Source organism: Passer domesticus, unplaced genomic scaffold (assembly GCF_036417665.1).
Source record: "Passer domesticus isolate bPasDom1 unplaced genomic scaffold, bPasDom1.hap1 HAP1_SCAFFOLD_60, whole genome shotgun sequence".
NCBI lineage: Eukaryota > Metazoa > Chordata > Aves > Passeriformes > Passeridae > Passer > Passer domesticus.
In genome coordinates, this window is record NW_026990165.1 from 456,848 (window position 1) to 482,761 (window position 25,914).

Genomic DNA, 25,914 nt, shown 5'->3' on the forward strand with positions numbered 1-25,914 from the left:
GGAGCTGTGTTTGGCAGGGAGGTGGCATCACAAGCCATTGCAGCCTCTTCTCACGCGCTGGCCAAGCATGAGATGACGTTATAACAGGAAAAACTCCGCTCCAGAGGAGGAGATGTCAGGCCTGGTTGTGGGGTGGAGGGATGAGAGGGACAACATGCATGTCCTTCTGATGGAGGGGATGCCCTGAAGGTGGGTGGCCTGCCTGCCCCTCCCAATGAAGCACCATGCTGCATCTCCTGCTCCTGCTCAGTGGCTTTTCACCATTCCAGGGGTTGGTACATATTCTTTGCAAGAGCAGCTGATCAAACAAAACTGGATTTCCAATCACAAGTACAATTAAGTCTTTCTGCATGGGAATCCTCCAGAACCTGTGCCACCCCTGATTTTAGAAGAGCCAATCTGAGGATGCTCTGAACCCAGCTGAGAGGGATTCCATGGCAGGCATCCATGGAGAGCACAGGGGCTGGGAATGCTGGAAGTTTTCAAGAATAGCTTCCTGAAAGCACGGCAGTGCTCCATCCGTGCACAGCAGGATCAGGAAGAGGGCAGAACCAGAGACCATCCAGGCTTAACAGGCAGCTTTGGGTGTGCCCAAGAGCAAATGAAGCAGCACGGTGCCCCAGACTCGGACACGCGACCGTGCCGGTGCCCAGAGCGCTGCCAGGCAGTGCCGGGATCCCGGCTGTGGTTCTGGTCCCCACAGGTGAGGAATGGCAGTCCCAGGCTCAGCCCCAGGCAGAAAGCCAACCAGGTGAGAGCAGAGGGAGGGCACCCTCCCAGTCTCTCTTGGCCATGGCTGCAAAACAGTCCCTGCTGCTTCTTCCTCCGCCTGTGTTTGGGGTGTGCTGGTGGCAGAGGCAGCCAGCTTGTGTTCTGCGTTCCAAAGCCCGTTGGGAGCGGGCATGAAAAGTGCAGTGTGCACAGCAGAGAGTCCTGGAAGGTGCTGGCAAGAGCGTCCTGCGGGAACAGGGCTCTGGTCCCTGGCCGGGAACAGCCTGGTTTTAGTGCCGAGAGGACAGGCAGGAGTTGAGGCAAGGGAAGAGGCAGTGGGCAGCTTGTGTTTGTAGAGGGCCTGGGGCTGCACATCTGAACCTGGAAACACACTTGGGGCAATGCCAGCTAGAGCTGGAGTGCCTGTCCTGAAAGGACCTGAAGTCATTCAGCCTTGCCAGCGTTGCTTAAGGGTGTGTTGGTGTTCCCCAGGAAAGCTGCACATTTTGGGAAACGCCTTTGGAGGAAAGGGGCTTGCTTCTCAAGGAAAGTGCTTCCCAGGGAGCGCCCAGTGAGATAGGTGCAAGTTGTTCCCCTTTGGCTCTCGGTGCACCTTTCAGTCCTTGAGGCCCATTGCTCTTGGCAGAGGGGCAGAGGAAGGGAGAAGGCAGTGAAGAGCAGGTTTGGCATCTGCCTGGACCTGCTGACACCAACCCAAGCAGCTGCAGCAGGATGTGTTACCCCCTTTGCACAGAGGCATGAGCAGGAGCATCTCTGTCCAGCCATGAGCCCCAAAGCTCTCTGAGAGCTGTGAATTAAAAGGCCTTTACACACACACTTGTCACATCTTCCTCATCTGCTGTGTTTCAACTCTTGGCAATAGGCATTTGCCTCCTGCTTGGTGGGAGCTGCTGTGGCCCAGGGCCAGCACAGAGCTGGGCTGGGTGGGCCAGGCAGCGTGGAGTATATGGGCTGATCTGGGTGTGTCCCTGTCCTCAGAAAAGGCTTGCAAGGTTTGCCTCCCAAGGTTCCTACTCATTGGCCCTCCCTGTGCATCTTGCAGAGAACATGGTAGGCATTTCTGGCAGCTGGGCATCAGCAGGGCTTAAAATGGGGGCATGTTGTGGAGCAAGCCCAGCTGAGATCCCCTGAGAGGAGCCCAGTGCTCCTTGCTCCTCTCTGCTGACACGTCAGCCTTTGTCTGGTTTCGGGGTGGCCCTGGCTGTGTGAGGGGGCTGCTACGTGCACACGAGACAGCCGGTCCTGTCCCGCTGGGTGCCAGCAGTGCCTCGCAGCAGTCCTGCATCCACGTCAGGATGCTAGCCAAGAGAGGCCCTGGAAGGTGAGGCACATGATTTTAAGCTTTTGCAGATATACACAGGGGATGGCCAATGGTGTTCCCTCAGGATACAGCAGTCCTGAGGGGTCTCCCTAATTCAAAGAAATCCTCAGATAAATGCATTATCTGCTAAAAGCCCTTTTATTGAGCTGGTAGGAGGGCAGGGGTCTGCACCCTACCAAAATGCTTTTTGGCCACGTATAAATTTCAGTGGGTTGATGCAGAAATTTGATAAAAAATACCATCCATCTTTACCCTGCTGAGGTGATTGCATAGGCAGGGGGTTAGAAATACATTCTGTCAGATTCCTGTACTTGAAGCTGACGTCCAGGCGCTGGCCAGAGCGGTCTCCATGCCCTAAAGCAGCACTTCTTCCTCATGGCTTCCCTGCACAGGGCTCATTCCCTAGGTGCCCTTTGCTCTCCTGCTAGAATGTGTCTAAAGCTTTTTTCAAGTCCCTCTCCTGTCAAGTTAGGCCCACCAGGTTTTTCTCATGCTAACTGGTGCTAAGTACTTACCTGTGTCTGTGCTAAGTACTTGTTTGCTTATGTGAATTTCTTGTGCTTATGTCAAACAAAGGCCCTCTTTCATTCTCCTCTTTATCCTGATGCAAATTCTTTTGCAAGATCCTCTGGACAGTCCACAGTCGTGGTTTGGCCCGGAAATGTGTTTCTGGAAAGGTCTAAGTCGGGCCAATCAGTGGCCAAATTCAAAATTGGCATGTGATGTAGCCACTGAGGATCTGGATACGCCTCTGAGAACACACGGGGGTTAAAAGCAGGAGATTCCCAGAGAACTTCCTCTTTGGGAATCCGGCGTTGGTGAGTAGAGTCTGACCTCTCCCCTGCCCAGCTGTGCCTGGGTGGGGGAGGCCATGACGGGGAGGAGGCCGGGAGCCCCAAAAGGTGCAGAGGTGGAAGAGAACATGCAGGGGTTGATGAGACTTGAGATGTCTGGGCAGCCCCCCCCGGAGAGAGGGACAGAAATTGTGCTGGCAGCTCAGCCGGCCAGAAGCGGGGGATGCGGCAGAGAGAAGGTGCCCTGCAGATGTGGGAGTCCTTGGGCAGGCAGAAGTGAAGATTTTAACCCCTTTGTAGACTAATAGAAACCTTACAAATACTGAATCCTCCTGAATCCGAATGAGGTGAGAGAGAGATGGGAGATGAAATGGGCAAGCGTGAGGAAAGCTGGAAGAGGTGAGAAGAATCCTGGGTGGAAGAGATGATGGAGTGGCCTTGGGCTGGACTCTTTCTTGTATTGCCATGGACAGACCCGTGTTTTTTCCCTGTGACCCAGAGACTGTATTTAGGGGGAGGCAACACCCGGGAGTCAAGAGTGAAGCAGCGGCGTGAACAGAGACGGCTGAAGGGGGGGTGAGATGCCCTCTGTCTCCACGGAGAGGAAGATCTCTGCTCATGAGGCCCCTCGGCCCCAGGGGGTGAAATGTGGGGGGGGGACGGGTGTCCCGAAGTTGAGAGGCTGCTGCTTCTGGAAGTGGGTGGAGCATCTTTAAACGGGGAGCCCTAAAGGCAGTCCTGGCCCGTGTCCAGTGGTGAGAGCACTGGACATGGGGGGGAGAAGTCACGAGGGCCGATGTTCTCTGTGCGGGGACATGGGTGACGCGGAAGCACAGGAGGTTTTAATTGTGCTTCCAGGGGAGGCCCATGAGGCAAGGGGGGACTCCTCTCTCCCTGATGGATTTGAGGGTTGATAATTTGAGTGGTGGTGAATCTGTGGAGAAAAGGGAGGGGGAGGAGGAAGGTATTTGGAAGGTTTTCATTCTTAGCTTGGTATGTGTTCCTTTCTAGATTTGTAATAAATAAATTGTTGTGTTTTTCCCTCCATCCCCGAATGGGAGCCTGCTTTGTTCTGTTCCCGGGTCACATCTCACAGCAACCATTTTGGAAATATACCCTTCATGGGGGCCCTGGCATTGTGCCAGGGTCAAACCATGACAGGGGGATTTGGGGTTTTTTGGCTGGATTTTTTTGGGAATTCGGGGTTTTCTGGGCTGGATTTTCTTGGGGGTTTTTGGGGTGCATTTTTAGGGGGATTTGGGATTTTTGGGCTGGATGTTTTTTGTTTTCAGGGGGATTTTTAGGGGGATTTGGGGTTTTTGGGGCTGGATTTTTTTGGGTTTTCTGGGCTGGATTTGGGTGTATTGGGGATGGATTTTTGGGGTGATTTTTAGGGGAATTTGGGGTTTTCTGGGCTGGATTTTGGGGGGGATTTGGGATTTTTGGGCTGGATATTTTGGGGTTTTCTGGGCTGGATTTTTGGGGGGATTTGGGTGTTTTGGGGATGGATTTTTGGGGGTATTTGGGGTTTTCTGGGGTGGATTTTTAGGGTGATTTGGGATTTTCTGGGCTGGATTTTTTGGGTTTTCTGGGCTGGATTTTTGGGGGGATTTTAGGATCAAAATTTTTTTTGTTTTCTGGGCTGGATTTTTAGGGGGATTTTGGATTTTTGAGCTGGATTTTTTGGGGTTTTTGGGCTGGATTTTTGGGGGGATTTGGGGTTTTCTGGGCTGGATTTTTTTTGAGTTTTGGGCTGGATTTTTGGAGGGATTTGGGGTTTTTTGGGCTGGATTTTTGGGGGTTTTCTGGGCTGGAATTTTTGGGGAAATTGGGGTTTTCTGGGCTGGATTTTTTTTGAGTTTTGGGCTGGATTTTTGGAGGGATTTGGGGTTTTTTGGGCTGGATTTTTGGGGGTTTTCTGGGCTGGAATTTTTGGGGAAATTGGGGTTTTCTGGGCTGGATTTTTGGAGGGATTGGGGGTTTTTTGTGCTGGATTTTTTGGGGTTTTCTGGGCTGGATTTTGGGGGGATTTGGGGTTTTTTGTGCTGGATTTTTAGGGCAATTTGGGTTTTTCTGGGTTGGATTTTAAAGGGGTTTTTTAGGGTGCATTTTTTGGGGGATTTGGGATTTTCTGGGCTGGATTTTTAGGGGAATTTGGGATTTTTGTGCTGGATTTTTTGGGGTTTTTTTAGGGTGGATTTCTAGGGGGATTTGGGGTTTTCTGGGCTGGATTTTTTGGGGTTTTTTTGGGGTCTCACCTGCAGGCCGATGGGCCCAGGGGGGCCGTTGAAGCCCCGCGTGCCCTCGTCCCCTTTGGCCCCAAAATGTCCTTGGGGTCCCCGAGCCCTCGGCTCCCCATCCGCGCCCTGGGAGGGGAAAATCGGGGGGTCAGAAACCCAAAAATCCCCCCAAAAATCCCCCAAAAAATCCCCCAAAAATCCCCCCAAAAATCCCCCAAAAAATCCCTACGAAAATCCCCGAATCCCCCCCAAAAAACCCGAATAAACAACACCCAAAATCACCCCAAAAATCCCCCCAAAAATCCCCGAATCCCCCCAAAAAACCTGAATAAACAACACCCAAAATCGCCCCCAAAATCCCCCCAAAAATCCCCAAATCCCCCCCAAAAAACCCGAATGAACAACACCCAAAATCACCCCAAAAATCCCCCCAAAAATCCCCAAATCCCCCCCAAAAAACCTGAACAAACAACACCCAAAATCCCCCCAAAAATCCCCCCATCCCCCCCAAAAACCCCAGCAAACAACCCCCAAAATCGCCCCCAAAAACCCGAAAAAACAACCCCCAAAATCACCCCAAAAATCCCCCCAAAAATCCCAAAATTCCCCCAAAAAACCCGAATAAACAACCCCCAAAATCGCCCCCAAAATCCCCCCAAAAATCCCCAAATCCCCCCCAAAATCCCCAGCAAACAACCCCCAAAATCGCCCCCAAAATCCCCCCAAAAATCCCCAAATCCCCCCCAAAAAACCCGGATAAACAACACCCAAAATCGCCCCCAAATTGCCCCAAAAATCCCCAAATCCCCCCCAAGATCCCCAGTAAAAAACCCCCAAAATTTGCCCCAAAATCGCCCCCAAATTGCCCCAAAAATCCCTCCCAAAACACCAAAATCCGATCAAAACCCATCCTAAAAATCTTCCCAAATCCTCCCCCCAAAAAATCCCAAATTCCCCCCAAATATTGACCCCAAAATTCCCCTAAAATCCCCAAATTCCCCCAAATTTTACCAAAATTCTTCTAAAATCCCCCAAACTTTCCCAAAATTCCTCTAAAATCCCTCAAAGTCCCTAAATTTCCCCAAATTTCCCCCAAATCCCCAAATTTCCACCCAAATTTTCCCAAAATCCCCCAAATTTCTCCCCAAAATTCCTCGAAAATCCCCCAAATTCCCCCAAATTCCCCCCAAATCTCCCAAATTTCCCCAAAATCCCGAATTTTCCCCAAAAATTGCCACTCCCCAAAAACCCCAAATTTCCCCTAAAACCCCCCAATTCCCCAATTTCCCCCCTAAAAAGTCCCATTTTTACCCCTAAAACACCAAAATTTCCCCCAAAATCCCAATTTCCCCCCAATTTTCCTTACCAAAATCTCAAATTTCCCCATTTTTCCCCCAAAATCCCCAAATTTTCCCCCAAAATGCCCCAAATTCCCCTAAAATCCCATAAATTCCCCCAAATTTTCCCAATTTTCCCCTAAAATCCCTCAAATTCCCCCAAATTTTCTCCAAAATCCTCCAAATTTTCCCCAAAATCCCCAATTTTTTTCTCCAAAATCCCCAAAATTCCCCTTAAACCCCCCAAATTCTCCCAAAATCCCAAAAATTCTTCTAAAATCACCCAAATTTCCCCCCAAATTTCCCCAAATTGCCCCAAATTGCTCCCAAATCTCTCCAACATTCTCCTAAAATCCCCAAATTCCCCCAAATCTTCCCCCAATCCCTCAAATTTCCCCAAAATCCCCAAATTTTCCCCCAAATCCCCCGAATTCCCCTAAAATCCCCCAAAATCCCCTAAAATCCCCCAAAATCCCACAAATGTTCCCAAAATTCCCTGAAAATCCCCCAAATTCCCCCAAAATTACTCTAAAATCCCCAAATTCTCCTCAATTTCCCCCAAATTTCCTCTAAAATCACCCAAATGTCCCCCAAAATCCCCCAAATTCCCCCAAATTTTCCCAAATTTCCCCCAAACTCCCAAATTTTCCCTCAAAATCCCCAAAATTTTCCCCAAATGTCTCCAAAATTCCCCTAAATCTTCCCCCAATCCCTCAAATTTCCCCAAAATGCCCAAATTTTCCCCCTAAAATCCCCCAAATCCCCCCAATTTTTCCCAAAATTCCTCTAAAGGCACCCAACTTTCCCCCCAAAATCACCAAATTTTCCCAAAATCCCCCAAATGTCCCCAAAATTCCCCTAAAATCCCCCGAATTTTCCCAAAATTCCTCTAAAATCCCTCAAAGTCCCCAGATTTCCCCCAAATCCCCAATTTTTCCCCCAAAATCCCCCAAATCTCCCCCCAAATCCCCAATTTTTTCTCTAAAATCCCCAAATTTCTCCCCAAAAATCCCCAAAATTCCACTAAAATCCCCCAAAATCCCCTAATTTTTCCCAAAATTCCTCTAAAATCCCCCAAAATCCCATTTTTTCCCAATCCCCCAATTTCCCAAATTCCCCGGAATTGGCCCCAATCTCACGGCGGCTCCGGGGGGTCCCGGCGGGCCCTGCAAAATCCCCAGGTTTGGGCTGAAATCCCCCGGTTTTGGGGTTGTTGGGTGAAATCCCCCAAATTGGGGGTTTTTTGGGCTGAAATCCCCCGGTTTTGGGGTGAAATCCCCCGGTTTTGGGTCTTTTGGGGTGAAATCTCCCAATTTTTGGGTGAAATCCCCAAATTTTGGGTTTTTTTTCGGGTGAAATCCCCCAGTTTTGGGTTTTTTTTGGGGTGAAATCCCCCAATTTACGGTTTTTTGGGTGTGAGACCCCCCAAATTTGGATTTTTTTGGGGTGAAATCCCCCAAATTTGGGGGTTTTTTGGGTGAAATCCCCCAATTTTGGGTTTTTTTCGGTGAAATCCCCCAATTTTGGGGTGAAACCCCCCAATTTCGGGGTTTTTTTGGTTTTTTTGGGGTGAAATCCCCCAATTTTGTGGTTTTTGGGGTGTTTTTGGGGTTTTTGGGGTTTTTGGTGACTCACGTGCTCCCCCTTGGCGCCTTTGGGGCCTTTGGGGCCCGGCTCGCCGCCCTCGCCCTGAGGGAAATTGGGGGAAAATTCAGGGATTTTGGGAGAAATTCTGGAAATTCGGGAAAAAATGGGAAAATTTGGGAAATTTGGGGAAATTTGGGGAAAGTGGGGAAAATTTGGGGATTTTGGGGAGGAAATTTGGGGAAAATTGGGAAAATTTGGGAATTTTTTTGGAAATTTGGGCAGAAATTGGGGGAAATTTGGGAAAATTCGAGAATGTTGGGGGGAAATTTGGGAATTTTTTGGGGAAAATGGGGGAAATGGGGAAAATTTGGGAATTTTCGGGGGAAATTTGGGAAAATTCAGGAATTTTGGGAGGCAAAGTGGGGAAAATTGGGGAAAATATGGGAAAATCTGAGAATTTTGAGCGGAAATTTGGGGAAATTTTGGGAAAATTTAGGAGGGAAATTTGGGAAAATTTGGGGAAAACTCGGGAAACTTGGGGGGAAATTTGGGAAAATTCAGGAATTTTGGGGGGAAATTGGGGAAAATTGAGGAAAATTCAGGAATTTTGGGAGGGATTTTGGGAAAATTTGGGGAAAATTTGGGGAAATTCGAGGGAAAAAATGGGAAAATTCAGGAAATTTGGGAGGGAAATTTGGGAAAATTTGGGGAAAATGGGAAAAATTCGGGAATTAGCGGGGAAATTCGGGATAATTTAGGGAAAATTCGGGAAAATTGGGGAAAATTCAGAAAATTTGGGAGGGAAAATTGGGAAAATTTGGGTAAATTCGAGAATTTTGGGGGGAATTGGGGAAAATTTGGGGAAAATTTGGGGAAAATGGGGAAAATTCAGGAATTTTGGGAGGGAAATTGGGAAAAATTTGGGGAAGAAATTTGGGAAAATTTGAGAATTTTGGGAGGGAATTTTGGGTGGAAATTGTGGGAAAATTGGGGAAATTTGGGAAGAAATTTAGAATTTTTGGGATATTTTGGGAATTTGGGAGGGAAATTGGGGGATTTTGGGGGGAAATTTGCAGATTTTTGGGAATTTTGGGGCTCCCGGGTGGATTTTTTTGGGCATTTTTTAATTTTTTGGGCTATTTTAGGATAATTTGGGATATTTGGGCTATTTTAGGACATTTTGGGATAATTTTGGGATATTTTGGGGTCCCCACCTTGTCCCCATCATCCCTGAGACCCCCGGGGGGTCCTGAAGGGTCCCGGGGGGGATTTTTGGGGCCATTTTTGGCGATTTTGGGGCTCCCGGGTGGATTTTTGGGGAATTGTTTTGAATTTTGGGGCTCCGTGATGAAATTTTGGGGGATTTTGGGGCTTCCAGGTGATTTTTTGGGGGAATTTTTGGGTTTTTTGGGGATTTTGGGGCTCCTGGGCGGATTTGGGGCATCTCGGGGGGGAATTTTGGGGCAATTTTTGGCGATTTTGGAGCTCCCGGGTGGATTTTTTCGGGGATTTTGGGTTTTTTGGGCCATTTTGGGATAATTTTGGGACATTTTGGGATATTTTGGGGTGCCCACCTTGTCCCTGTCATCCCCGGGCCCCCCGGGGGGTCCTGGAGGGGTCCCGGGGGGGATTTTTGGGGCCATTTTTGGCGATTTTGGAGCTCCCGGGTGGATTTTTTCGGGGATTTTTTTAATTTCTTGGGCTATTTTGGGACATTTTGGGATATTTTGGGGTGCCCAGCTTGTCGCCGTCGTCGCCGGGCCCCCCGGGGGGTCCGGCGGGCCCCGGGAGCCCCACGGGCCCCTGGATCCCGTCACACCCGGGGGCGCCCATCCCGCCTTTTTCTCCCTAAAAAAATCCAAAATTTGGGCAATTTCTCCACATTTCTGGGACTTTTTGGGCTCAATTCAAAACCCCCCGCAGCGAAAAACCCCAAATTTCAACCCAACCCCCCCCAATTTTACAAAAATGCCAAAAATTTATCCCAAACCCCCAAAATTTTACCCCCAAACCCCCAATTTTCCCCCAAAATCCCGAATTTTTACCCCAAAACCTCCAAAGTGGACCCAAACCACCCAAATTTGACCCAACCCCCCCAAATTTTACCCAAAACACCAAAAATTTCACCCAAAACACCAAAAATTTGACCCCAACCCCCTCAAATTGTACCCAAAATTCCCAAATTTGACCCCCCAAACCCCAAAATTCAATCCCAAAACCCCCAAATTTGACCCAAACCACCCAAATTTGACCGAAACCCAAAACTTTAAGCCCAAAACCCCCGAAATTTCACCCAAAACTCCTCAAAATTCAATCTCCAAACCCCCAAATTTCACCCCCAAACCTCCCAAAATTTGACCCCCAAAACCCCAAATTTGACCCCAAACTCCAAATTTCACCCCCAAAACTCCCAAATTGGACCCAAACCACCCAAATTTGACTGAAACCCCAGAAATTTAACCCCCAAACCTCCCCAAACCCCCCAATTTAACCAAAAATCCCTCAAAATTCAATCCCCAAACCCCCAAATTCGACCCCAAAACCCCGAAATGTCACCCCTAAACCAGACCCAAAACCCAAAAATTTCACCCCAAAACCCCTAAATTTGACCCTAGAACCCCCCAATTTCACCCCAAATTGGACCCAAACCACCCAAATTTGACCCAAACCCCAAAAATTTAACCCCAAAACCCCCCAAATTTCACCCCAAGCCCCCCAATTTTACCCAAACCACCAAAAATTTTACCCCAAATTTGACCCAAAATTCCCACATTTGGTCCCAAAACCTCCAAGTTGGACCCCAAACTCCCCCAATTTTACCCCAAATGTGTCCCAAAACCCCAAAATTTAACCCCAAACCCCAAATTCGCTCCCAGAACACCAAAATTTAACCCCAAATTTAACCCAAAAAGCCCCCAAATTTTCCCCCAAAAATCCCCAAATTCCTCCCCCAAACCCCTCCCAGAACTCCCAGAATTCCCGGAATTTTGGGAATTCCCAAAAAATGGGAACCTCAGCCTCCCCAAAGCCCCCAAATCCCCAAGTTTCTTCCTCAAATCCCCCCCCAAACCCCCAAATTTTCTCCCAAAATCCCCAAATTTCACCTCCCAACCCCTCCCAGGATTTCCGAAATTCCCGGATTTTTGGGAATTTTGGGCTCACCAGGACCCCAAACCCCCCAAATTCCCCCCCAAACTCCCAAATTTCCTCCCCAAACCCCCAAAGTTCCCCCCCCAAAATCTCCAAATTTCCCCCAAATCCCCAAAATTTCACCCCCAAACCCCTCCCAGAATTCTCGAAATTCCGGGAATTTTGGGAATTTTGGGTTCATCAGGACCCCCAAGCCCCCAAATTTCCCCCCAAATCCCCAAATTTTCCCCCAAAATTTCCCCAAAATTTCCCCAAATCCCCCAAAATTTCCCCCCAAAACCCTCCCAGAAATCCCAGAATTCTCGGAATTTTGGGAATTTTGGGAATTCTGGGGCTCACTAAGACCCCCCAACCCCCCAAATTAACCCCCAAACCTTCAAATTTCCCCCAAATTTCCCCCCAAATTCCCCAAATTTTCCCCAAAATCCTCAAATTCCCCCCAAAATTCCCCAGATCCCTCCCAGAACTCCCAAATTCCCGGAATTTTGTGAATTTTGGGGAATTTTGGGGAATTTTGGGGCTCACCAGGACCCCCAACCCCTCAAATTTCCCCCCCAAAATCCCCAATTTTTCCCCCAAATCCCCCCTAAACTCCCAAATTTTCCCCAAAATCCCAAAATTTTTGCCCAAAACCCCCAAATTTTCCCCAAATTCCTCAAATTTCCCCCCCAAATTCCCAAAATTCCCCCCAAAATCCCCAAATTTTCCCCAAATTTCCCCCCAAACCCCTCCCAGAACTCCCAAATTCCCGGGATTTTGTGAATTTTGGGGATTTCGGGGCTCAGCGGGACCCCCAAACCCCCCCAAATTCCCCCCAAAATCCCCAAGTTTCTTCCCCAAATCCCCCCCAAATCCTCAAATTTTCCCCAAAATTCCTCCCCCCAGACCCCTCCCAGAACTCCCAAATTCCTGGAATTTTGGGAATTTTGGGGATTTTGGGAATTTCGGGGCTCACCGGGACCCCCAAACTCCCCCAAATTTCCCCCCAAATCCCCAAATTCCCCCCAAAATCCCCCAAATTTTCCCCCCAGACCCCTCCCAGAACTCCCAAATTCCCGGAATTTTGGGGATTTTGGTGAATTTTGGGAATTTTGGGATTTTTGTGCTCACCGGGCCGCCTTTGTCTCCGGGGCGGCCGGGGGGACCCACGGGACCCCCCAGGCCCGGGGGGCCCCGAGAGCCCGGCGAGCCCTGGGGGGGAAAATAAAAATCAAATTTGGGGTGAAAAACGGGAAATTTGGGGGAAAATGGGGAAAAAAATGGGAAAAAATGGGTAAAAATGGGGGGAAATCGCTGGAATTTGGGGCTGGGGGAGCCACGGGACCCCCAGAGCTGGGGAGCCCCGAGAGCCTGGGGAGCCCTGGGGGGGAAAAATGGAACAAATTCAAATCAAATTTGGGGTGAAAAACGGGAAATTTGGGAAAAAAAGGGAAAAAATGGGAAAAATCTGGAAATTCTGGGAGAAAATCCCGAAATTTGGGGAAAAGAATGGGGGGAAATGGGGAAAAAATGGGGGGGAAATTGGACAAAAAAAATTCCCGAATTTCTGGGAGAAAATCCTGAAATTTTTGGGAAAAATGGAAAAAAAAAGGGGGAAAAATGGGGAAAAATCGGGAAAAATCCAGAAATTTGAGGGGAAACTTGAGGGGAAAATCCTAAAATTTGGGGGAAAATGGTTAAAAAAATGGGGGGAAGATTGGAGAAAAAAAAATCCTGAATTTCTGGGGGAAATCCCAAAATTTGGGGGAAAATGGGGAAAAATTGGAGAAAAAATTCCTGAATCTCTGGGAGAAAATTCTGAAATTTTGGGAAAAAATTGGGGGAAAAATCCTGAAATTTGAGGGGAAATGGAGGAAAAAAAATCCTGAAATTTGGGGAAAATGGGAACAAATGGGGGGGGGGGGGAGGAATTGGAGAAAAAAAAATCCCAAATTTCTGGGAGAAAATCCTGAAATTTTGGGAAAAAATGGTTAAAAATGATGGGGGAATGGATAAAAAAATCCTGAATTTTGGGGGGGAAATTTGTAGAATTTTGGGTGAATCAAAGGGATTTTTGGGGTAAATCCATTAAATTTTAGCGGGGGGAGCCCTGGGAGGTAAAAAAAAAATCCCAAATTTGGGGGGGGAAAGGGAGAAATTTGGGAAAAATGGGGGAAGAATGGGAAAAATCCTGAATTTTGGGGGGAAAATATGGAAATTTCCTGGGGGGAATCCCAAATTTCTGGGGAAAAAAATGGAATTTTGGGGGGGAAATGGAGGGAAATTTGGAATTTTGGGGGGAAAATTGTGAAATTTGAGGGGAAAAGGGAGGAAAAATGAGGAATTTGGGGCAAAAAGGAGGAAATTTGGGGAAAATGTGGCAGAAATTTGGGAATTTTTTGAGGAAAAGGAGGAATTTGGGGGGAAAAGGGAAATCTGGGGAAAATTTGGGAATTTTCGGGGAAAAGGAGGGAAAAAGGGGAAATTGGGGGAAATTTGGGAATTCTGGGGAGAAAAAGGAGGAATTTTGGGGGGAATTTGGGAATCTTTTTGGGGAAAAGGAGGGAAAAAGGGGAAATTGGGGGAAATTTGGGAATTCTGGGGAGAAAAAGGAGGAATTTTGGGGGGAATTTGGGAATCTTTTTGGGGAAAAGGAGGAATTTGGGGGGAAAAGGGAAATCTGGGGAAAATTTGGGAATTTTCGGGGAAAAGGAGGGAAAAAGGGGAAATTGGGGGAAATTTGGGAATTCTGGGGAGAAAAAGGAGGAATTTTGGGGGGAATTTGGGAATCTTTTTGGGGAAAAGGAGGGAAAAAGGGGAAATTGGGGGAAATTTGGGAATTCTGGGGAGAAAAAGGAGGAATTTTGGGGGGAATTTGGGAATCTTTTTGGGGAAAAGGAGGAATTTGGGGGGAAAAGGGAAATTTTGGGGAAATTTGGGAATTTTTGAGGGGGAAAAAGGAAGAATTTTGGGGGAAATTTGGGAATTTTGGGGAAAAAAGGAGGAATTTTTTTGGGAAATTGGGAAATTTGGGGGAAATTTGGGAATTTTGGGGGGAAAAGGAGGGAAAAAAGGGGAAATTAAGGGAAAAATGAGGATTTTGGGGCGAAAAGGAGAAATTTTGGGGGAAAATCAGGAAATTTTTTTGGGAAAAGGAGGAATTTGGGGGGGAAAGGGAAATTTGGGGGAAATTTGGGAATTTTGGGGGGAAAAGGGACAGAAAAAAGGGGAAATTTGGGAATTATGGGGGAAAAGGGAGGAATTTTGGGGGGGAAAGGGAAATTTGGGGGAAATTTGGGAATTCTGGGGGGAAAAGGAGGAATCTTGGGGGGAAATTGGGAATTTTTGGAAAAAAAGGAGGAATTTTTTGGGGAAAAAGGGAAATTTGGGAATTTTGGAGGGAAAAAGGACGGGAAAAAGGAGGAATTTTGGGGGGAAATTGGGAATTTTTGGGGGGAAATAAAGGAGGAATTTTGAGGGGAAAAAAGGGGGGAATTTGGGGATAAATTCTGGATTTTTTGGGGTAAAATGGGGAATATTCGGTCACTCACCGCCGGCCCCGGGGGTCCCGCGGGGCCCCCCCCCGCCCTGAAAGGGAAATTCCAACATTTTTTGGGGGGGATTTGGGGAAATTTGGGGAATTTTTGGGGAATTTTTTGGGAATTTTTGGTGATTTTTTTGGGAATTACTTGGGATTTTTGGGGGGGATTTGGGGAATTTTGGGGGTGGATTTGAGGGATTTTTTAGGTGGATTTGGGGGATTATTTGGGGGATTTTTGGGGTGGATTTGGGGGATTTTGGGGTGGATTTTTGGGGTGGATTTGGGGCATTTTTTGGCTGGATTTTTGGGATGGATTTTGAGGAATTTTTTAGGTGGATTTGGGGCATATTTGGGGATTTTTGGGGTGGATTTTGGGGATTTTTTGGGGTGGGTTTGGGGCATTTTTGCAGTGGGTTTGGGGGATTTTGGGGTGGATTTTGGGAATTTTTGGGGCATTTTTGGGGAGGATTTGGGGGATTTTTGGGGTGGATTTGGGGGATTTTTGGGGTGGATTTGGGGCATTTTGTGGAGTGGATTTGGGAATTTTTGGGGTGGATTTGGGGCAATTTTTGGAGGGGATTTTTGGGGTGGATTTGGGGGATTTTTGGGGTGGATTTTTGGAGTGGATTTGGGGGATTCTTGGGCTGGATTTGGGGATTTTGGAGAGGATTTTGGGGAGAATTTTTGGGGTGGATTTTGGGAGGATTTTTTGGCAGATTTTGGGGGAGGATTTTGGGGAATTTTGGGGGAATTTTGGGGGAATTTTGGGGAGAATTTTTTGGGTTTTGGGGAGGATTTGAGGGGAATTTTTGGGGAAGATTTTGGGGTTTTGGGGGAATTTTGGGGAGGATTTTGGGGACTGATTTTTGGGGGATTTTGGTTGATTTTTGGGGGGAATTTTGGGAGTTTTGGGGGATTTTCAAGGAAATTTGGGGGAATTTTGAGAAGATTTTTGGGAGGATTTTGGAAAGGATTTTGAGGAAAATTTTTGGGGTTTTGGGGAGGATTTTGGGAGGATTTTTGGGGGATTTTGGGGATGATTTTTGGGGGGGATTTTGGGGGGATTTTTGGAGAAGATTTGGGAGATTTTGGGGAATTTTGGGGGAATTTAGGGGAAATTTTTTAGGTTGTTGGGGAGGATTTTGGGGAGGATTTAGGGGAATTTTTGGGGAATATTTTGGGGGGATTTGCATTTTTTGGGGGAATTTTTTGGGTGAATTTTTGGGGAATTTGGGGAGGATTTTTTGGGGCACTTTGGGAGAATTTTTTGGGTTTTGGAGGATTTTTGGGCAGGATTTTGGGAAGGATTTTTGGGGAATTTTGGGGAAAATTTTGGGGAAAATTTTGGTGGGAATTTTGGTGAGGATTTTTGGGGTCTTTTGGTGGGATTTGGGGATTTTTGGGGAGGATTTCGGGGGAATTTTGGGGAGAATTTTTGAGATTTTGGGGGCATTTTTGGGGAGGATTTTGGGGAAGATTTGTGGGATTTTGGGGGGAATTTGGAGAGAATTTTGAGGGAATTTTGGGGAATTTTGGTGGATTTTTGGGGGATTTTCAAGGGAATTTGGGGGGATTTTGAGAAGATTTTGGGGAGGATTTTGGGGAGAATTTTTGGGATTTTGGGAGGATTTTTGGGAGGATTTTGGGAGGATTTTGGGAGGATTTTGGGGGGGTTTTGGGGAATTTGGGGAAGATTTTGGGAAGATTTTTTGGGAGGATTTGGAGGAGGATTTTGGGGGCATTTTGGAGGATTTTGGGAAGGATTTTTGGGGTGATTTTGGAGGATTTTTGGGGTTTTTGGGGAGGATTTTTGGGGGGATTTTGGGGGAGGATTTTGGGGGAATTGGGAGGATTTTGGGAAGGATTTTTGGGGGGATTTTTCGGGGATTTTGGGGAGGATTTTTGGGATTTTGGGGAGGGATTCTGAAAGGATTTTGTGGGGATTTTTGGGGAGAATTTTGGGAAGATTTTGGGGAGAATTTTAGGGGATTTTGAGGGAATTTTGGGGAGGATTTTGGGGCAGATTTGGGGATTTTTGGGGTGAATTTTGGCCTTTTTGGGTCACTCACGGCGTCTCCTCTCTGCCCGGAGTGCCCGGGGATCCCGTCCTTGCCAGAGGGGCCCTGCAGGAACCAAAAATTTGGAGTTTTCCCTCAAATTTGGGATTTTTTCCCAAATTTTGGGGTGGTTCCCCATTTTTGTGGGGAATTTCCCCTTTTTTTTTTATTTTCCCCCATTTTTTCCCATTTTTTGTTATTTTTACACCAATTTTTTAGGGTTTTTTTCTCCCTTTTTTGCTCAAATTTTGGGAATTTTCTCCTTTTTTTTCAAATTTTGCTATTTATTTCCCGCCATTGTTTTAGACTTTTGTCCCAAAATTTGGGTTTTTTCCCCATTTTTGTTGGTTTTTCCTCCATTTTTCTATTTTTTTTTTCCAAATTTTTGGGGTTTTCCCCATTTTTGGTGGGGTTTTATTCCAAATTTTGCTGCTTTTACCCAAATTTTGGGGTTTTCTCCACGGAATTCTGGGATTTTCTCCTAAATTTGGGATTTCTCCCCACATTTGATTGGTTTTTTCCCAGAAAATTTTGGAATTATTCCAAGATTTTGGGATTTTCACAATTTTTGGTTGTTTTCCCCCAGATTTTGGGTATTTTTTTTTCAATATTTTGGCTTTTTTTTCCCTAAAAACCCCTCAATTTCAGGGGCTTTCCCCCAAATTTTTGGGGATTTTCACCTAAATTTTTTAATTGTCCCTCCCCTTTTTGTGCTTTCCCCCAATTTTTTTACCAATTTTTACCATTTTTTCTCTAACTTTCAGAGATTTTCCCAAAATTTTTGGGATTTTTTCCCCCCAAATTTCAGGATTTCCCCACAAGTTTTGTGGTTTATTTCCAAATTCTCTTGGATTTTTTCCCCCAAATTTTGGGATTTTTTCCCAAATTTTCCTTTTTTCGCCTTTCCCCCCCCAAATTTCATGTGTTTTCCCCAATTTTCATCTTTTTTACCAAAATTATGAAGTTTTTATTGGGGTTGTCCCCAAATTTTCAGAATTTCCCAATTTTTAGTGTTTCTTTTCCTCCTTTTTTATGTTTTTATTGCCAATTTCTGGCCTTCCCCCACATTTTTGAGATTTTTTTTCCCCCATTTTTTTTTTTTTTTTTTTCCCCTCCAAATTTGAATAATTTGAATTTTTCCCACAATTTTTATTTTTTTCCCCATTTTTGGTGGGTTTTTTTCCCCAATTTTTTGGTGGTTTTTCACATTTTTTTTGGTGCTTTCCCCAAATTTTGAGGTTTTTACCCAAAATTTGGATTTCCCCCCCATTTTTATTGGTGCTTTTCCCCATTTTTTTTTCCAAATTTCACGGGTTTTTTCCCAAAATTTGTAATTTTTTCCCCCATTTTGTTGGCGTTTTTCTCCCCAAAGTTTGTGTTTCCCCCAAATTTCAGGTTTTTTTCCCTAAAATTTGGGATTTCCCCCCAATTTTTGGTGTTTTTCCCCAAATTTCAGGGTTTTCTCCCAAAATTTGGGATTTCCCCCCCAATTTTTGGTGTTTTTTCCCATTTTTGGTGCTTTCCCCAAATTTCACAGGTTTTTTCCCAAAATTTGGATTTTTTGCCCCATTTTGTTGATATTTTTTCTCCCCAGAGCTTATGTTTTCCCCACACTTCAGGTTTTTCCCCCAAATTTGGGATTTTTTTCCCAATTTTTTTGTGGTTTTTCCCCATTTTTTTGGTTTTTTCCCCCAAATTTTGAGGTTTTTTCCCAAAATTTGGCATTTCCCCCCAATATTTGGTGTTTTTTCCCATTTTTTTGACGTTTCCCCCAAATTTCAAGTTTTTTTCCCAAAATTTGGGATTCCCCCCTTTTTCTTTTATTTTTTTCCCCATTTTTGGGGTGTTTTCCCCAAATTTTGAGGTATTTCCCCAAAATTTGGGATTTCCCCCCAATTTTTGGTGTTTTTTTTCCCCATTTTTTGGGGTTTTTTCTCCAAATTTCAGGGTTTTTTTCCCCAAAATTTGACATTCCCCCCCATTTTTTAATTATTTTCCCAATTTTTTGGGGTGTTTTCCCCAAATTTTGAGTTTTTTCCCAAAATGTGGGTTTTTCACCCCATTTTCGGTACTCACGGGGGGTCCCTTGGGGCCGGGGAAGCCGCCGGGGCCTTGGGGGACGGGGGTGCCCTGGGGGGGGGAGGGGAGGGTGAAAAATCCCCCAGATTCCACCCAAAATCCCAAAATTCCCCCAAAAATTCCCCAAAAATTCCCAAATTCCCCAAAATCTCCCCCAAAAATCCCCAAATTCTCCCCAAATCCCCCCAAAATTCCCCAAATTCCCCCAAATCCCACCTTGGCTCCGGGGTTCCCGGTGGCTCCCCAGTAAATAATCTAATTTGGATAGAAAATCTTCTGGTGCAGCCTTTGATGAATACACATCTGTGAGCAGAAGTGTAATTTCTGGCTTTGCTCAGGATGGTTTGTAAATCCAAGCCATAAAACCACAGTGTCTCCCTGCACCTTCAGCCAGCCGTAAATGGGAGCGCAGATTTCAGAAGCAGAGCGGTGAAAGTGCAGCACGCAGTTTCCAATTTCAAACATTGATCATGAGGCTACTACCGTTTCATGGAGTCTACTCATAAACACACTTTGTTCTTTGTAGAAATACTTTACTTTTAAGATCGTAGCCATGGGGGGAGTAAAAGGGATCTCAAGAGGTTGAGCAGTGACAAGCCCTATGGGACAACGTGGCCATCACTGGACCTTCCTTCCTAACTGCTAGTTCAGCAGTCAGTCCTTTGGAATTTTGTGTTCTTAGTTCATACCACTGAGCGGGTACTCTACTATTTTTTCATAAAAATCGCAAAGATCATTATTACCAAATTGCTGGTTTTGCTGCCAGCTGGCCTGATGATCCACACCTCTTTTTAAAAACTAATTGCTCATGTCCTGGTGGGTACATACGTGACCGTTCCTTTGGGATGTTAGACAAAGACTGTATTTTAAAGCTGTATAAAACATACAGTGATGATTTTCTTAAATTTTGGTTTTTTGATGGAGAGGATGAGATTTATCTAAAAATACACTATGCCTCTTGCTCACTATGAGATGTTACTGAGTAATCATTTTAATACAAGAGCATAGTATTAGTAATCCATATGAGTTATTACATTTCTCACAGAATTCTGCAGCCATGTTTATGTTCTTGCTTGGCATGCTGACTTTTGTTATAATTATTTCTGGAGTAAATAGCACTGACCTGTTTGCTATGGACGATTTCTGCACAGTGTGCTTGTGAAAGAGTAACATGAATGCAACTTACTTTCTTCCTTCTTCCTTCCTTTCAGCCAATCTGAATGAGAACAGCTGCTGACAAACTGTAGTGCATTTCTCTTCTATGGGATGGAGAGATTCATGTCTCACGTGTTGCTTCATTGGTTGGTTGCTATGAACATGCCAAGTAAGATAAGCAAATTGAGAAATATTTTTAATTGCACCAACTTTTATTCCTAGATGTGTCCTATTGTATCATTACCACAATATTGATGTTGGCAATTAAGGGCTTTTTTTCTAGATCCAGGGTTTTTAGTCAGAGAACCTTTGTATTATGTAGGTTTTATTCTGTTGCACAGCTTTGTTGTAAATCCTCACAAATAAGCTTCTTCACTTCCATGTGTTGGAATTTCTTAGGTTTCAAAAATTAAGTCAATATGTAATGGTTTTCTCAGTAAACCATCTCATTTTCTTTGGAATTTATTATGGGTTGCAAGGTATTTTTTAATGGTAAGAACAACCTCTGCAGTGCCACTTCAAGTGTCAAAATTCCTAAGTCTCTGCTGAGGCAAGCAAGAATTGTCCATCATGGCTAGGTTAATGCTGAAGGATTACTCTGATATTACAGAGCATTTGTAGACTCTGTAAGGTCTCTGTACCCTCTGTAGAGAGTATTTTGTATCTGTTTCTTCACAACTAATTAGTCTCTCTGTTGTGGCATAAGGCTTAGATTCAGGACTGATTTTTAAGATTAACAATCTTCATTTCTCCTACAGTTTTCCTTGCACAACTGGAAGAGTCTTGATGGCAGAGTTGTGCTGAATTTGTCAGGGTAGCTATATTGTGTTGGCATGTGAAAGTGAGGACAGTACACATCAGATTGTGAAGCCCTGTAGAGCAACAGGAAGCTTCTTCACGAAGCTTTGATTTTAAAAGTGATTTAAATATCTATATGTAAATAATACAGGAAATAAGAAAATATGTTTTCTCTGTATTGATGGATCATGTCTCAGGATGGTGTTTCAGATATCCATAGACCAGATATTTACTGGTCTGGCAACTTTTGGAAAGTTGTTAAACCTTACCCTTTTTCCTACTCTTAAAATATGTCAGGATTAATTCTGTCTGAGATTTCTGAAAGTTCTAACCTAGACCAAATATTATGAAGTATTCGGATTGGCCATTTACATGATGAAATAAAATATATAATTGCTAAATCTGAGCATGAGACCAGGCTGACAAAGAGAATGCAGTGGTTCAGCAAATCCTGAAATGCAAGATTATGATTACAAATTAACCTTGCTTTATGTGGGGTGTAATTTGGGAAAGTCTAGTGAGAGATATTATACTTCAGGGAAAATAACCAGTTAATCATTAATAGGTTAAGGTATGACTGCTTAAGGGGCAGAGTTACAGAGCAGATCTCTTGTGATCAAGAGATTGATCACAAATTAAGCAACGTACCCTTGTTAGTGTGAAAAAACCCCCAAGGTGTGTATAGGGGTAGCTGTGCAGGAGTGTTACATGCAAGCTGTGTGAAATAATTTCCCATTCTACACAGTATTCTGAAGGTCTTAGCTGGAGAAAAATAGCAACCACATGGAAAAAGTTACTGCTGGAGACCATTGGGAGTGGTCAAAAGGCTGCACTACAGATTTCGTGCTCAGTTTTATTAATAAACATGTATGCATTGATATGTTTATATGCATTTAAAACATGCTTTCAGAGAAGAGACTGACGTATTGAGAGGAGATATGATAGAAGTTTTAAGTGTGTCAAAGACTTTCCAGGCAGAGAAGTAATTTCCTTCTCATCTGCTTGGGATAGGAGAATAAGTAACAGATTTAAGCTACAACAAATGAAACAGAAGGCAAAACCTTTCAATTCTGAGAGGATTCTGAGTTGTTTCACTGGAGACTTTTAAGGAGAATAAAGCATATTAGGGATGTAACTTGGTTGTAAGTTCTGAAGAGGAGCTGTAGTGCAAAAAAATTTCTATGCCTGTATACCATAAACTCTTCCAAGAGTTCATAACTACACAGTTGTGTCACACAGGTCATTGACTGCAGTAGGATGGTATGTGGACTTCCTTGCCAATTATGCTAATGTGGCATAGGGAAAAAAACCCTGCAAAACACTATGGAAAAATGTAGCAAAATTACATGAAATAATGTAGCATTACTATTAGTGTACTTTTACATAATACTTGACAATTGCAGCTTAAATATGTGGATTTTATACTAGTGGTTCAGACTGTGTTCAAGAAAGTAATTAATTTACAAAAGGCCTGATTTACTTAAATTATTATGGTCGGTGTTATTATCAGTGCAAACACCATTGCTATATTTTTTTCTAGAATGCCGTTTGGTGTTTCTTCTTGATCTGGTAAGATCACAGCAAAGTTACCAAAGAATTGCAAACTCTGATTCCCACAAAAGGTAGGTAAAGTCAATTTCAGTAAAGTCCGTAATAAAGTAGATTATTTCAAATGAAAGTTAAAATTTTGAGTTGTGAATATTATCCTTTACTTCTGCAAGAAAAAGAGCCTCTTTATAAAGAAGGACTATAAAGGACTATTATAAAGGACTAAATAGGATGAAAGCTCTGTTAGAAGGCAATGATAAGAAAATATGACACAGAAACCTTGCTACATTATGTATACCTCACAAGTCTGAGAACAAGATTCTCAAAATGTTCTAATTGAATATATAAAATTTTCCTTTGACAGATAAACCTCTGAGGGTTCATACATGGAAAAATTTAACAATCAGATTTTTATTTTAAAAATTATTATAACATGTAAAATAAACGGTTCCGAATTTTTAATATTAACTGCAGGGGTTTTTAATCTTGAAAAGCATTTCAGTATTTTCATTGCTTTTAAGTTGGCAGGTGGTAGAGTTTACATTCTTTTATTGCATGTCCATTATAAATTCTTGACAGGTGCCACAGTGTCCTAATTTTATTTATTAATTATGTAGACCATGCTGATTTTTCAGAAAACCTGATTATACTCTTGAGGGACGAGACACCTTGCAGAGGGATGTAGATAGATGGGAGCATTGGGCAGTTGATAGTGACATTAAATTTAGCAAGAGCAAATGACAGACTCTTCACTGGTGACAAAGTAATGCTGGACACAAGTGTAAATCTGGAGAGGGACAGCCGGAGAGCAGCCCTGCAGAAAGGCACTTGAGGCTGAGCCAGCACCGTGCCTGGGCAGCAACTGAGCAAAGCACATCCTATGGACATAAGTATCTCTTGACTTTTCTAATTATTCATTCCATAAAAAAGAAATAGAAAAAAACCTAAAAAATACTTTTTAATTAGTGCAACAATGCATAAGGTAAATCTAGTTGTCTGTGAAATAGGTTATACACATATCTACATATGGAAATATGCAGATATGTGAGTGTATAAACAAACTCATGGTATTTTTATATCCTTTTTGATCCCAGCCATTTCCTAAAGTAAACTGAAACACAATTCCTTAAACTAGTTTTTCAAACTCAAAAGTTTTGAAGTCTCAGTTCAACAGTTTAGTGAATTTATCAATAAGAGTTACATGTCTAAGTCCAAAAGCTGAAAATTGAGAATAACATTAATTTTAAAAATGGGTCACATAAACTCCATAGACAATCAGATAGCATCTCCCCAAAAGATTGCAGAAAACTTTCATTATCATCTTTTGATAAAGTTACTATAAAAAGCAGGTCTGAATAAAACCAAACTGCAACCTTCTATTTGCTGCAGTTTCAACCTTAAGAGTATCACTCCCCTTTTATAACTAAAATAATTTTGCTGAAGATGCTTACTGAAATATTCAGCAGTAAAAACTCAAATCACCCATTGCATGTGATTTGCTTTTAAGCCTTCGAATCAACACCACACTTATGACAAAGAACAAGACTTCAGTTCCTGCAATATTTTATGTCTAAACATGTATTTTCACACCTGATTCTCAATTTTTTTACTGTCTTATAAAAGATATTCTGCAGTGTTTTGTAAATGTTAGGGTCTTACTACTCCTTTCAGATTTCCAAAGATGTCCAGATCTACAATAATATGACAATAGAGTAAATCCCATGGTAAAATTGCATAATTTAAAAATGTTGAGAGATTACCTGAATTCATTGTATTAAATTCAAAGTGACATACGAATGTTGGAAAGCACTTGATGATCGGCATAAAAGAAAATGCACTCTTGTGGGAACTCAGTACATCACTCTGGATGTCCAGAGCTACCGAGACAACCCTTGGGGGGCTCGGAGGCCCTGGAATGTTGCCAAAAGTACCTGGTGGCTTGACTTAGATCCTTTTAAAGAAATGACACCTGAAGGTGAGGAGATGAGAGAATTTCAGGTCTGAATGGTGAGGGGATGTTATTCACTTGCTGGAACTTAAGTTAGAATGCACTGTACAGGGGGGTTTTATGTGTTGTACAGGGGGGTCTGGAATTCTGTGCATGGATCAGGAGTCCCAAGATGGAGGGATTTGGGCGTGCCCTGTCCTTCTTCTTTCTTCTCCTTGGCATCCATGTTCAGGATGATGTTGGCACGTGTGGATTTGGTTCACAGAAAGAGTACACTTGCCAACAAGGGCAGAAAGTATTGGGAAGTAAAGGTAAATATCTAATACGTAGTTTTCACTATAAAAGAGACAACCGCCTCGTGGGCGGGAGAGAGTGCCTTTGGCTGTCTTGCTGATCAGACCTCGGCTGGACAGACAGAAAATCTTTGTAGATAAGAAATAATAAACTCGACTGAAGACCTAAAAGCAAGAGTCCAGACTCCTTCTTCGAGAGCGCGGCCTACCCAGAACCACTTTTTCCCGTGCTGGGGCAGAGACAAGCGACAGCCGACCCCAGCAGAGGGTGCCCAGCAGAGGAGCTGCCGTGCTGGAGCACAGCACGGAGGGGAAAGCCCCAGAGCCTTGGGCTGAGGAATGCACTGGCAGAGGGACAGCAAAGGTGCAGGGCCTCATGGCATCCCTGCCTGCTGCCGGCCCAGCCGCGGCTCACTGGCCTCACCCTGGAGCAGGAGTTGGGGCCCCTCTGCTCACTCCCTCCTTGGCAGAGATTGTGCTGGGGCTGGCATTCAGCCCTGAGCAGCCTCAGCCTGAGGCATCACAGCCAGCCCTGGGCTGCTGTGAGCCAGGGAAACAGGCTGGGCTCCCAGCCCTGCCCAGCCCAGCAGGGCCTCTCACTCACCCGTCTGCAGGGGCTGCACCATTGTCACCTCGTAGGGCTCCACTGGGGAGCTGCTTTCCTGGGGACCCCCGTCCTCCTCCCAGGCCACCCTGGGCTGGCTCGGGGCTCTCCTCTCCATGATTTGGTAGAAAAGAAAAGTCTGGTAGCGGAGAAAGGGGAAATAAGAATCGTTTGGGAAAATCCTCAGCACCACGGGGCTGCTGAAGAAGCAGGGAAACTCTCGAGCTTGTGTGTAGAGGCTCCTGGCCAGCTCTGTATTCCCAAACTATCCTCTTCTCTCCCTGTCCAGCTGGACACTGACCACAGGGGCAGCAGTGTGGTGTCACAAAGGGCTCCCCTGTGACACAGCACCTGCCCCCAGAAATGGATCCAGGTAACCATTGACATGGAACCTGCCCCCAGCAACGGGCCAGGGACCCGGGCAGGGAGGCTCTGAGTGTCCCTGGGGGCATGGGCACAGCTCAGTCCTGGGCACACAAAGTGCTCCCAATGGACTTCCAGGCCCCCTTTGCCCTCCTGTCCCCTCCGCACATCCCTGGTGCCCTCCAGCATGCCCCAGAGCCCTGTGTGCAGACACCCCCACATGCCCCCAGGATGTCCCTGCGTGAAAAACAAGGTTCACTCTCCTGTAAATAATTCAAAGTTTAATAAAGGACAAGAGGAGACAAAGACAAGAAAGCAAAGATTTACAGCTGGGTGCATCTTGGCACTTAGCCAAGAGCACACCTGCTATTTTGGAAAAACCCTTTAG

At 44.9% G+C, this 25,914-nt stretch overlaps 2 long non-coding RNA genes across 4 annotated transcripts; both read right to left on the bottom strand.

Annotated features, from left to right (window-relative positions):
- Nucleotides 1–2,172: 2,172 nt before the first annotated feature.
- Nucleotides 2,173–5,700, bottom strand: LOC135292992 (uncharacterized). The gene is made up of 2 exons (XR_010355135.1): nt 5,106–5,700; nt 2,173–3,781 (listed from the first exon to the last, which is right to left on the bottom strand). It is a non-coding gene; the product is annotated as an uncharacterized LOC135292992 (long non-coding RNA).
- Nucleotides 5,701–14,913: 9,213 nt separating this feature from the next.
- On the bottom strand, nt 14,914–25,479 carry LOC135292975 (uncharacterized). 3 transcript variants are annotated; one of them, XR_010355116.1, is made up of 3 exons: nt 25,164–25,479; nt 19,034–20,126; nt 14,914–16,804 (listed from the first exon to the last, which is right to left on the bottom strand). It is a non-coding gene; the product is annotated as an uncharacterized LOC135292975 (long non-coding RNA). The 3 variants fall into 3 exon arrangements; XR_010355117.1 differs by lacking the exon at nt 14,914–16,804 and adding an exon at nt 18,703–18,868; XR_010355115.1 differs by lacking the exon at nt 14,914–16,804 and having other exon boundaries at nt 19,009–19,201; nt 20,004–20,126.
- Between the last annotated feature and the right edge of the window lie 435 nt (nt 25,480–25,914).